Source organism: Moschus berezovskii, chromosome 1 (genome assembly GCF_049115385.1).
Source record: "Moschus berezovskii isolate FMDL1 chromosome 1, NW_MosBer_1.0, whole genome shotgun sequence".
In the NCBI taxonomy this organism is placed as follows: Eukaryota; Metazoa; Chordata; class Mammalia; order Artiodactyla; family Moschidae; genus Moschus; species Moschus berezovskii.
The window spans coordinates 77609361-77623185 of NC_142460.1; the positions used below are offsets into that span (position 1 = coordinate 77609361).

The following is a 13825-nucleotide window of genomic DNA, read 5'->3' on the forward strand; positions in this document are numbered from 1 at the left end:
AGTCTGGCATGTAGTAGATAGTTTAGCTATCAGTTCTTAGTACTAGGGTGGGGACTTTGCACCTACCCCTCCAAAAGAGCACTGAGCACAGCCTCTTCTACATGGTTGACTGCTAGCCATTGTGTCCATGGGTAAATGATTTAACAGAAACCAGTTAATGAAAGAGAAAGCAGATAAATTCAGACAGTGTTGCACAATCACTGGACCAAATATGCATTGCTCAGAGAGTAGGATTCATATCACTGGTGGTCTGTAAAATGATGCAAGGTAGAAAGTGGCCACACCTTAATTAACATCAATGTCATTAATCACTTAACCATTCTGATCAGTTGAGGGGAAAGTCTCAGCTTAGTGACAAAAATTTCTTTGACGCTTGCTTATTCAACAAAAACAAAACGAAAGGGTAATATTATCTGTGAAGTGTTAGTGGCTCAGTCATATCCAACTCTTTGCAACCCCGTGGACTGTAGCCTGCCAGGCTCCTCTAATCCATGGAATTCTCCAGGCAAGAACACTGAAGTGGGTTGACATGCCTTCTTCCAGGGGATCTTCCTGACCCAGGAATTGAACCCTGGTCTCCTACATTGCAGGTAGATTCTTTACCATCAGGGTAAGCAAATATTAAATATTATTTTGTTTGTATTATATTTATCTTTTTAAAGTTTTTTTGTATTGTATTTTTTTTGTGGTTGCCTTCTCTTTATACCAAGTGATCAGGGTTTTTCAAAAGGGATATAAAATTCCCTTTCAAATTAAATTTATATTTTTAAAAGAGTCCACTGTGAAGAAGCTATTGGAATGACCTAAATTTATGTTCTTTCCCAGGCTGAAAAAACATTGTAATTGATTCTACCACACTTTTGCCAAGAATTAGGTTTGGCTGGGCTCTTTTTGGTTGAACATCTTTAACTCACTAACTAACTATATAAATAAACTGCTATTTGAGATAGGAAATCACCTCTGATTTTCATGAGGTGACTTTCTTCATGTTTCCTGCAGAAGTCTGTGCTCAGACTATCCTCCCTCCACATTGTCCAGGGAAGCAGTTTAAACTCAGGAGAGAAAGGTTTGGGGGTCACTCAGTTCCATGGACAGCTGTACCCAGTTAGCGCTCAATGCAGAGACCAAATCCCGTTCCTCCAACTTGGAAAGCATTTCCTTTTCTGTGTCTTCCTGAACTTGAAATGCCGAGTATCCTGGATTTTTGTTGTGGATTCTCCCCCTGCCCTGCCCCAAATGAATTCTTCTTGATCAGCAGTATGGTCTCTGTTTACCCCTCTGCAGATCCGCTCACTATGACTAAAGGAGTGTTATTATCTTTAAGACTTGAAACCTTTCATTCTCAGGATGGAGGGTTACAATGGAGGGATCATGGCCAAAACCCATGTGCCTCAAACCTCACCCAGGATGGATGGCCTGGATGAGCGCCAGTAAACCAAAGTGCTCCTCAGTCCAGGATGTTTGCACAGCTGGGCAGTGTTTGGGGATAGGCTGGAAGGACAAGGGGGACCCAAAAGTGTCAGCCTCTGTCCAGTAGCATCATCCCATCCAGAGAAGCCTTGGGCCAGCACATGGCTTTAATCTAAGGGGACTGGGGTCTAGAGAACAAGATTTATCCTGTGGAGAAAGGCCCTGAGAAGCCGAGCTCTTGTTGAACAGCGAGGCCACTGAAAGTGCTTCTTTGTTTAACCTGAGAATATCTCTGCTTTTTTGGCCTAAAGACTTTCCTCCCTAATCCCCAGTGGGTGTTTTCTCAATCCGGGCCCAGAGAGTTTTCATTTCTAGGTCTCTGTGATATGTGATATTAGTTAGATTGCCTTTTACAAAAGTATCCCCGACCAGCAACCAGTGGGTGTAGAAATAACTTGCCACACATCAGAAAAATTGAGAGAAATGTGACAGTGGTATTTATGACTGAGATCTTAGAATCTTATGACTTCAGATGTGGAAAGGACCAAAGAGCATTTGTTCCAGTGCTAATGTTACAGGAGAGAAAACAAAACCAGAGAGACAGCCCTCTGGCCTAGGGCAGAGGTGGCAGTAGAATCTAGTCTCTGAGCCCTTTTCCGTCATTTTTCAACTGCCTCCCTGAATGCCTAATGTGCAGGAAAGAACTAGAACTCATGAGCTGCCATTTCAAGCAGGTAGATCATGATAATGAAAAGCATTCCTGTGTGGAATGGGATGCTAAGTGAGCGAGGAAGCATCGTGAAGAGCATTTCTGAGAGAATCTGTATTCATTTCATATTGCTATTATAACAAATTACCACCAACTCAATGGCTTGTGTGCTGTGTACTAAGTCACTTCAGTCGTGTCCAACTCTCCACGATCCTATGTACCGTAGTCTGTGAGGCTTCTCTGTCCATGGAATTCTCCAGGCAAGAATACTGGAGCAGATTGCCATGCCCTCCTCCAGGGGATCTTCCTGACCCAGGGACTGAACCTGCACCTCTTAGATCTCCTACACGGGCAGGTGAGTTCTTTACCACTAGTGCCTCAGTGCAGTGCAGTTCAGTTCAGTCGCTCAGTCGTGTCCGACTCTCCGTGACCCCATGAATCACAGCACGCCAGGCCTCCCTGTCCATCACCAACTCCCGGAGTTCACTCAAACTCATGTCCACAGAGTCGGTGATGCCATCCAGCCATCTCATTCTCTGTCGTCCCCTTCTCCTCCCGCCCCCTAGGATGCCCTAAAATCCTGCCTAGACACCTATTCATTGCCTGACCATTACCCCTTTGAGCCTCTGTCCCTTCATCCATAAAAAAAGAATAAAATCTCAAGGTTGTATTTATGAGGATTTGTGGCAATATATATAAAATGCCTAAACTATAGTACACCCTCAGTAAATGATAGCCATATTTGTTCAAGGTACTTCCAGATGATTGTCCCCAGACAGGAGTTCAATAAAAGAAATTTCCTTATTAAATTCCAAAAAATTTGATAAAGTGACCTCCAAATTCCCTTCTGACATTGCTAAAATAAAAAGGAATGAAATAAAAGGGATTTCCCCCCAGATATGATTGTCCTGTCTACTTCATAGATCCACCTGTATGGTATTTGCTTATCTGGATTGTTAAATAGCTAACATAGCCTGTCTTTTGCCCCCTGTGGTGCTGCTATCTGACTGTCACTCAGATCTCTGGTTGGGTTTGAGCAGGACTGAGAGTCTGACCTGGTATGTAATGATTGGCCAGTCAGGGCAGCTGAGACCAGCACGGGTCCCCGCTGTCAACATACCTGGCTGCAAGCAAGTTACTGCTTGTGACCACTGTCTGCAGGAGCCAGAGAGGCCAGGAAAGGAAACGGAGGGGAACATCTAAATTTTGCGCTTGGAGGGAATGTAGAAGCCTGTGTCCATGCTTCTTCCGAACATCCCAAAATCTTCCACAAAAATTAGAGCAGTCGCAGGCCACTGCTGCTGAATCAGGAAGCCGAGGGAAGAAACCAGATTGAGAAGCAGCAGTCAAGGTAGGTGCTCTGTCTGCTCACAGGCACTTCTCTGAAGATCACAAAGCTAACACTTGACCCAACCTTGTAGCCAGAGCATCTCATGATGTTCTGCTGAAGATGTGGTCAGGGGGTGTGTGTATCGGGTTAGTCTAATCATTTGTCCACTAATGTGTTCTGAAGAATGGACTGTAATTTTCTTCCAGTTTCTCTCTCCTTTGAAAGTTGTTGTTGTTGCTCTACATATTTCAAAAGATTTTTAATCTTTCATTATAAAAAAAATCCTATTTATTGAAATTCTTCCACTGGTCATGGCTTTGTTCCAGAATTTTGCTTGCATGGATTCAAGATACACCATAGAGGACAGTTAGCAATTATTCTGAGGAACACACTGTCCATGCAGAGGACTGTCAACTTCAAATAACAAGGTCTCTCAGGAAGCCCTGTGCTCTTTCTTCTCTGCTCTGGAACCTAGGGAGTTAAAAGTCTTGAAATTGCTGGAGCAGAATCAAGCTTATTTACCTAAGCTGATCACCCCAGGCAGCAGGTCAATCATTTACTGATACCAAGCTGTTTCCTACCTTTGACAAAGGATCGCTAAAGCCCTTGCTTGATTCTCTCTAAAGAATAGACATGAGGCAACATAGAAGTTATCTTTCTCTGAAGCTATAGCCTGTATTCTTTCCAGACCAGAGAACATTTTTATCCTGCCCAGAATAGTAAATGTCACAGGGCCCTTCCCAGCTCTATAATAAACAAATGTGAAAAAGATTCACACACAAAGTGGATATCTGGTACCACCTCAGATATAGGAGCTGTGGCTGAGGAGAAGCATCTCCTGCTGCTGGAGGTTTATAGGAGAAAACAGACTAGCTCTAGAATAAGTTATTCTAGCAGGGGACTGAGGTTGTTACATAATTCTCAAAAAACATAGAATTTTTTCCCTTCAAGTGCACATTCTGGAAACATGCTAATTTTAGTGAGCATGATCCTCTCTTTAGGTTTGAATATAACTCGCCTTAGAAATATCATCCTGTTGTCACTGCATATGTCTGGTAATGGTTCCTAGTTATGATAATTATTAGAAACCTGGTGATAAGGACGCCTATTTTTTTTTTTTTTAACTTCATTTGGGGAAGGAGTCGGGCCATGTGTGAGACCAGGTAATGTTTGATACTACTTTTGTCAATCATTCATGGAACTGAAATGATCCCCTTGTGAGGTTTGTGACCAGAAGTTTTAAGTGGCTCCTGCGTTTAACTCAAGGCAGGAGTTGAGGCCATTGAGAGTGCAGCCCAGGCAGAAACCCCATGTGTGATTTTGGATGAATCTGGGGCTAACTCCCGGGGATGTTCTGGAAGAATTCTGAGAAACTGATAGATTTCTGTGACAAGATTATGCTCAGTAAAATGTGAAGGGCACATCTGGCCAGTTTCCAGAATTCTTAGAGATAATGATGGAGGTGGTTTGAAAGAGGGAGAAGGGTGTCAGCACTTCAGACGCTTTGGCCAGATTCACCCACAGTCCTGTAGGTTGGGTGTCCTACACTAGGTCTTACCTGTCCTTTCTGTGCTTGAGACCAAAATGCTGGTGGCCCCTTGAGAGTACACCCAGCTTTTCTTCCCACTTCATGCATATTGGATATATTAAGTGGTGGAAGATTATTCTTGAGATTGACTAGATTATATAGACAGTATTATTCCTTTGACATGTCAGGAGTTAGAACTCAGAAGATAATTATTTTGCCCAAGTTCAGTCAGTTCAAGTTCAGCTCAGAGGCTGAGCCAAGGTTCTACTCACTTTTGCCTCATTCCCAACTCACTGCGTTCCCCAAGTGGTCATGGAATTAAGCACATGCAGGAGCTTAAACTGGGGGGAGTCACTGAGGAAAGCAAGCTGACTAACAAAGCCAAAGGTTCTTCACTGGCCCTTGGATGTGCCACGTCCCCAGCCCATTGGGTACCACTATAAAGGCCAGCATTGACTGGACCTTCTTTGAGGAAGAGTAAGGGGAGGAGTGGGTGAGGAGCAAAGGGAAGTGTTTCCAATCCTAGTGGCAATCACTGGAGTCCTGAATACATCCTAAAGAAACCTAGGCAATTCTCAGGCTAGATCTCTGCCCCTTTCTCTTCCAGAGATTCACGAGCCCCAACCAAAGTACAACATCCGCACCATGTCCAGAGAAAGAAATTACATCATCTTAATCTTTCTCTGGTAACTCAAGGATTTAATTACTATCTCACTTTACCTTGCTAATATCCACTCAATTGAACCCAAGGAATGTAGACAGAATGAGGCTTGCACTATTTTTTCAGATACATCCTAAAAATTAAATTAGCTGTCTTGCAGACATTCCAAAGCAGCCACAATTCCTGAGCATTTACAAGATCAAGGTAAAGGAATGCCATCATGAGATGTGGTTGGTTAACAAAGAGTTTCTTTACTGACCCATCTCATACATACCTAAGAATGTGACAGCAAAGGCATTAAAAGCAGGGATTGCATCACCAAGTCCACTGAACACCCTTTTCTAATGCATCTGGCCCCACATGAACTCTGTTCACATACTATCATTTTTGCTAACTAAAACATTAGGATAAAGAGAAAAGTTGAAGCTGAAATAGAGGGACAAATAGCAACATTTCATCTTTATCTAGTACTTCTTAGGACTAAGAATTGAACTATTGCTTTTATTTTTTTTTCCATTTAATCCCTTTAACAAATTTACATACTTGCAGCAGCAGCAGCAGCTCAAGTCACAGAGCTAGTGAGAGGAGGTAAAATTTAAATTGGAGTCTGTCTGACTCCAAAACCCATGTTCTCTACACTCTGTTCTGGGAAAAATACCCACCAAATAGCATCTATACTATTTGTATTTTAAGTGTAAAAGACTCAGGAGTCCTCTCTAAATTATTTGCCTGGATTCTCAGAGTACATATTTATGGCACCACCACCTCCATGGTGTATTTGATCCTGTACAGGCATAAAAATCAATATCACAGTGATTTTCCTCTCTTTCAGAAAAGTAACTACAACACATGCACATAAACAATTGCCCACATGTTAGTCCATTAATCTCTTTCTGAAACTGTGAGAGAAAATTGTTTCTTTCCTGGTTCACAAACATTGTTTAGTTTGTTTGATTTAAATGTAACACACACATTTTTCTTGTATTATACCAGGAATTTTTTTAAAGTTTATTTCTGCAGTCAAGTTTCTGTCTTTGAGAAAGCTAAGTGTGTCAAAACTTTCCAGTATGGTTTTATTTAATCTTCATAAGAGCCCTGTAAGAAGAGAGTCATTTTCCGATGATATCCTTTGAGATAAGGAACCTGAGACTCACTCAAGGTAAGTGCCCTTCTCAATATCACTCAGCAGGCAAGTCCCAGACAGCTTGGGACTCCAAATTCTTTGCTCTTTTTTTTTTTTTTTCTTTTACCCAAACAGTTCTCTGGATTCCTAGGGCTTACAAATGGTAGGAATGGGATACACAGTTATTTTCAGAAATCAAAAATGCTGAATGAATACAGTCTGTTCCCAGGCTGCAGAGACCCACTCAGATAGTGACTGCTTGGGGCTAGGGTCACTGTGGTAGTGTTGTTATTCTAATCAGATTTTCATTGAGTATTAGAAGACACTAATTGTTACTTAATAAAGTCTGCCTCGAAGGCAAAAAACCTTTCAAACCCATGTGTCTATGAGCAAAGTAAGATCTCAAAAAATTCTTGCTCAGAGAAGCAAGTGGTAACAAATCACTTTCCCTTAATCTATTCCATGCCTGTGGGGCAGTGTACATGTGTATGGCCTACAGAGTCCCCGTGGTGTCTCCTGATGTACACCATTCCTTTCTTGGTTAACTCCATGACCAGATGGATGTCTCATGGGTCAAGCAATTGCAAATGATAGGAAACCTAAGGGGACTTCCCTGGTGGCTCAGATGGGAAAGAATCTGCCAGAAATGCAGGAAACCTGGGTTCGATCCCTGGGTTGGGAAGATCCCCTGGAGAAGGGAATGGCTACCTATGCTAGTATCCTTGCCTGAAGAATTCTATGGACAGAGGAGCCTGGTGGGCTACAGTATTCCTCTCAATGAGTCAGACACTATTCAGGAACTAACATATACACACACACCTAAGGAGGTCCTCCTACAGGTTGAGACTCCATCCTTAGTCCCAATACCTATAGAAGCCAACTAAAGTTACAGGAGGAATTCTTGTGCCTATAACTTCATTTCAGTCCTAAAATGCTCTGAAGAGTCAGAAAGCCCTGTATCAGTTGTGAATCTGCAGAGGAGCTAATCATTTTTTATTCCGAATGTTTTCCTGGGAATTGCTCCTGACTGGCCACCTGGGTCTCCACCCCATGTGGCAGTCTTGTCCACATCCTGGCTGTGGAATTAATGTGCATCTTCGTCCCCAACTTGTCCTCATGCCTGTGACTTCAGAGGGGCTAAGAATCTTGGTGCAGGAGAACCTATATGCTTTGTTCAATGAGAAAACAGAAAGAACAAAACTTTTGCCCCTTGCTCTGCACCAGCTTGAAAATTAGTTCCCTCCTTTCTACAGCTCCAAGGTCAATTTTCCCTTGGGAGCAGCTAAGGAACTAAAGGTCACAAAAAGTTGGCAATTCACTGTGCCTTGGAGGGCTTCCCAGAAAGCAAAATGAAAATGAGATTGTTTTTACATAAGACCTCTGTATTTGGAGGCCAGGATTCAAACTGAATTTGCAGTTTCACTGTGCACTTAGGTAACCCCCACAAAGTCCAGTGTGTTTTTTTTTTTCCCTCAAGCCAAAACAATATCAAAAACACTTCCTGCAGAGAACACTAACTAGGCAGAATTCTTTTCTGTCATTGCTAGGCTGATGTTTTCAAGGATTCATTTATTAAGATAAGTCTAACATGGTGCATTTAGTTGGAGCCCTTGTTGATTTCCATATAATGATGGCTGTCATCCACAGGGCCTGTTTTGTGGTGATCTCATTAGATTTCACAAGGGAAGCAGCTGAAAACCCATGGTTAGTACATGAGCAGGTAGCAAGAACAGAGAAAAGCCAGAGGCTGCCAAGAGATGTTACAGAAAGCAGGTTTCTTTCTGACCAAAGGAAAACCCATCTCTCAGTTCCAAGGAGATGTACCCTGAAGTTCAAACATAGGTTTTTCACAGAATTTAGCTCTGCTTCCTTAATAAGAATTCCAAATACAGGCAAGGACCAATGGCTAGACTTTCCCAAACCTGACTGTTCTCTACCAAAATTCATCTCTTTTTGTTCCTCTTTGCATAATGGAAGTATCCTTGAGAAAAGATAATACTATAGAATGTAGTTGTATCGGTAACTTGAAAGCCCAACATAGGCTTTCCGGTCCTGACACCATCATGTCTTACTCTGTGCCTTGGTGCCAATTTCTAAAGTGCTTGCTGGTGTGTGCGTGCTAAGTTGCCTCAGTCGTGTCTGACTCTTTGCAACCCCATGAACGGTAGCCTGTGAGGCTTCTCTGTCCATGGCATTCTCCAGGCAAGAATACTGGAGTGGGTTGCCAGGCCCTCCTCTCTTGTCGGTGACTCAGTTTAAATTCTTTTTCATCTACATCCTCCCTTTGAAGACCCACAAACGTTTCTTAACAGTTCTTCATCACTTCTGTAATTGTCACCGACTCTTTCCCAGAAACACGTTAGAGACTATTTTTGAAACAAGAGTAAGTCATCTTGAAGGTTTTAAACCTTCTACAGGTCTTAAATCAAACCACAGCCTCCTTAGAGTCTCCTGTTTGGGTCTGTTTGTGTGGATATATATACTTTTAATTATGTGTACAGTCCTCTAAAGATTACGCGCGCTCAATAAATATTCACTGGGGATGGTAAATTAGTAATTGACTGTAAATCTAGTAGAAAAAGGGATTTATTAAAAAAACAACACTGGCATTTCCAGAGATGACCAAAAAGTAAACTAGAAGTATTAACTGTCTTGCAGGGCTTGGGAGGCTGGGGAATGGTGTCCTGAGGGTTACTCTCTTTCCTGCCATCTGGGAACAGAATGGCCAAGCAGATTAACGATCCTGGTTGTATTCAATTTTGCTGCTATTATTTGCTAATAATACAACCCTGAGCAAGTCACTTACGTCAGCTCTCTTGGCCTCGATTTCTCTTTTTCAAAAGTAGTTTTTATCATTCTGAATGTCTCCTCTAGTTTTAATATTCTGTCTTCTAAGAAAAACTGGAGAAATTAAGCTGGGAAACCTCTTTTAAAAATGAACACAGTTGGGGAAAGGAAGGATGGGGTGAAATGAGAGAGCAGCACTGACACATATGCACTACCATGTGGGAGCTCAGCCCTGTGCTCTGTGGTGACCTAGAGGAATGGAATGGGGTAGGGGGTGGGAAGGAAGCTCAAGAGGGAGGGGACATGTGTGCTCTAGTGACTCAGATGGTTAAGAGTCCACCTGCAATGCAGGAGACCTGATTTCGATCCCTGGGTCAGGAAGATACCCTGGAGAAGGGAATGGCTACCCACACCAGTATCCTTGCTTGGAGAATCCCATGGATGGAGGAGCCTGATGGGGTACAGTCTATGGGGTTACAAAGAATCAGACACAACTGAGTGACTAAGCATGCACGGCTGATTCACGGTGTTGTACAGCAGAAACTAACACAACATTGTAAAGCAAGTCTACTCCAATTTTTTTTTTAAAGTAAACACAAAAATGATTTTTATCTCTCTGGAGCCATCATCCCTACCTCTTAGATCAGTGAATCTGAAATGGGGGTGGGACAAAGAAAAACCTCAGAGATGTAACCTTGAGGTTGTTACAAACTGGAGAGGCCAGCAGCACTGAGCTTTACTAGGGAAGGAGCCGACTCACCTGGGAAAAGGCAGGGACTCACATCAGAATTCTCCATGCAGCTGCAACCCTGGCACCGACGCTCAGCTGTGCCTCACCTGGGTGTCATGTATGTGAGTTCCAGAGGGCAGCAGTCACGACTGTTACCCTCCCTCTATAAATAAACAGAGGTCCTTAGAAGTGACCTGACTTGCCCAGGGTTACAGAAACATGGCAGTGAGTCAGGTGGAACTGTGTGTGTTTGGGGGAGGCGGGTGAAGTTATAAGCGAAAGGTAGAAGACTCAGGGACAGATCTGCACCTCCTCTGAAGCTCACAGAACAACGGTCAAGGGCTGGGGATAAGCTTTAAGTTTGCTGTGGATCCCGAAAGTATCTCTGACCTCCTGCTCCTCCCTAAGCCGCCTCAGCAGACGGCCCAGGGTTACTCACCCAGGTTCTTGCTAACTGGACGCCTTTGCTCATGTCTCTTCTTGTAAGTTTCATGTAAGGCTAATTGTAATGAAGAGGAGGCACAACGAGAAAGAAGAGTGAATCAAAGATCTTCCCCGAGGCCTCGAACCGAAAGGGCGGTTTTCTTTGGAGAGGTGCTGACTTTCCTCTTACATTTTGCAGAAATGAATGGTCACTGGGATGACTGACAGAATTATGATGTTCATTCCAAGCACTGATTTTTTTTAACCTCAGGTTATTTTACTCTGCTCTACTTTTCTTATAAAAAAGAAAGAATAATGCTTGCTCACTGTGACATTGTATGAGAGAAAACCGCCCAGGGCAGTACTGTTCAAAGGAAATCGCTAATTGCACCAAGCATCAAAGCATGACGGGAAGTTCTCATAAAGGATGTGTGTAGCACACTAGCCTACAATGGCTCACTTCATCGCCACAGACCAGGCCCAGGGAGCTCTAACGCCCTGAAGAATCACTCTCATAAGAAAGTAATGGCAAAACTCCTTGATACAACAAGAAAAGCACTTAAAGAAATTGGGAATCAATGATCTGATGTTTCAGTGGCAGTCAGAGACTGCATCACTTTGTGGCCCATTCTGTTTCCTCTGTAAAGATGAGAGAGGGAAAGACAACAATAATCACTAAGGGATATCTGGAGAAGGCGATGGCACCCCACTCCAGTACTCTTGCTTGGAAAATCCCATGGATGGAGGAGCCTGGTAGGCTGCAGTCCACGGGGTTGCTGAGGGTCGGACACGACTGAGTGACTTCGCTTTCACTTTTAACTTTCATGCATTGGAGAAGGAAATGGCAACCCACTCCAGTGTTCTTGCCTGGAGAGTCCCAGGGACGGTGGAGCCTGGTGCGCTGCCATCTATGGGGGTCACACAGATTCGGACACGACTGAAGTGACTTAGCTAGCAAGCAAGCAAGCAAGGGACATCTGGTAGTTTTCCAGGTGATGAGGGAATGGCCTGAATTCAGTCAGAACAGACCAATTTCCTGGCAGCATCCTCAAATGACTATCTATTATTCTCAGCAAAAATCTTATGGAGTTTTCACATTTCTCAGTTTTGACTCTACTCCTAATACCTAATTGACTTCTTAGGTAGCCTTTTGGGGAGGAGAGCGGGTAACACAATAAATAATTCTTAGTTGATAGTCTGCATACTGGCTACACTTACTTTCTAGAAGTCACAAAACAAACCACTGAAAGTCACCCTTGGGTTGCCCACCACACCTACTCAGCTAAGGCAGGATAGAAAGAGGACAGATTTATGATTCAGCCATGAATTATACTTCAGTGATGCCAGAGAATTAAAACGGCTCATGATTCCAACAATCAATGTCAAATTTAGCTGAAATGTAGACCTCAATGTACTCTCATCAAGTTTTAAAAAAAAAAAGCAGGCAAGGTGCTGAAATACGGGTCAATTTTATATATCCTCTAATATTTATGACCAAGTAACCAAACAACAGTTGTCTTTTTTTTTTACAGTCACAGTTATTTTATTTTAATTTTTATAATCAGTGAGCACAGTATCACTTCTTGAATGAATTCCTAATACTAGACTAAAGCCTCTAAAGCTGCTAGTTTTCTAGCAGGAGGATAAGCATTTCAGAGCATGAAGCAATGTGAGACTGTTTCCCTGCTTTCAAAAAGCCATCTGGCCACATACACCTCCCTCTATTCCTCTCTCTGCCCATCTGTGCCTGAGAGTCTGACGGACAGCAAAGGCCAGGAGGGGCATGGCCAGCAGAAGCTTTCCAGAACATGCGGGAACTGTTCTGATAATCCTGTTTTTCACTGCCCATTACCCAAAAGGGAGAAGGTACCATTTTGAACAGACTTTCCTCCCATAAATCTTCATGCATATGGAGGCACCAAGTGTTTTGTCGTAATTGCAGGAGGACAAAAAGAATTTATAAGCTGTGTATGTGTGTGTGTGTGTACAATGTATGGAAAGAATTTCAATATGAGAAAGGCATTAGATCAATTTTGTGAACAGGAAAATCTTTTGTCTGGACTATTTCTGGGTGTGGGTTCCATAAAATCTAAATACTTGGCTAATTTCTGGAATCAATTAGCAAATGTCTGTGCAAGTCATGGGCTTTAAAGACTTCTATTAATAGCATACCCATTTCTCTAAAATTGCTACAACATATTTTGATCATTTTTAGAAAAGGCAAAGTACAAGAACCTTTGGCATGTAAAAAATTCTTTTGAGATATCTAAATTAATTTCAGGGTCGGTTAATTATACTGGAGTTCAGATGTCTTCAAGTAACTCTTGGCATGCTAAATACCATTGCCATCTTGTTTTACATAATCTTATAAGTAAGGTTAACTAACGAAACTCAAGTAAACTGATCGGTTGATATAGTGGTCTGAGCATTATTTGGTTACATACATGCTTAGCCCCCTCTCCAGACATAATCCTTTCTTCGACAGACAGGCACTCTATGTCTCAATCGTTGTCCGTTCCCCAAAGAGGATTATCTGATGGTCACCATTTTTCCTCTTTAAACCACGATCTGATACATCGCCAACTGGGATATGACTATCTTCACATACATATTCTCAGAATTCCCACTTGCCCCAAACCAAGGTCATAGCCACCTGTTGGAATCAAGAATCATCCATCATTCTAACATAGATCATTTATGGAGTGCCTAAGGTATGCTTGTGCTAAGTGCTACAGATACAAAGATGAGTAGCTCACTGTTCTGCCCAGAAGACCAGAATCTCATAGAGTGGATGAACTAGAAAAGGAGCCAAGGCAGCTTGTTGTGAGATTATAAGGACACTGAAAACTGAACGCGACACACAACAGTTCTAGATGGTGGCTCAGGAAAACTTGCAGAGGTGTTGAGGTCCAAGAAGTGTTTTAAGGAAAAGGAGGTTAGAATTTTCATTCTTTCTTTTTAAGAATTTAGACTTTGAAGAAAAAGCTACCTGTTTCCAAGAATTTGTCTAGTATCTTAAAGAGAAGAAAGTACAGGAATGGAGACAGTTGTGGTAGGCATGCTAAGGAAGTTTCAATTGCCCAGAGAAGGAAGGTAAGATGGTCCAGAGGGAGTCTTCTAATTA

At 42.6% G+C, this 13825-nt stretch overlaps 1 protein-coding gene across 4 annotated transcripts in view; it reads left to right on the plus strand.

Moving 5' to 3' along the window:
• The first annotated feature begins 3280 nt into the window (after positions 1-3280).
• PHLDB2 (pleckstrin homology like domain family B member 2) overlaps positions 3281-13825 on the plus strand; it is a 261403-nt gene continuing 250858 nt past the window's right edge. For all 4 annotated transcript variants that reach the window (XM_055421436.2, XM_055421114.2, XM_055421285.2 and 1 more), the window contains exon 1: positions 3281-3470. The gene's annotated coding sequence lies outside the window, so the exon portion shown is untranslated. The remainder of the gene's footprint in view (positions 3471-13825) is intronic.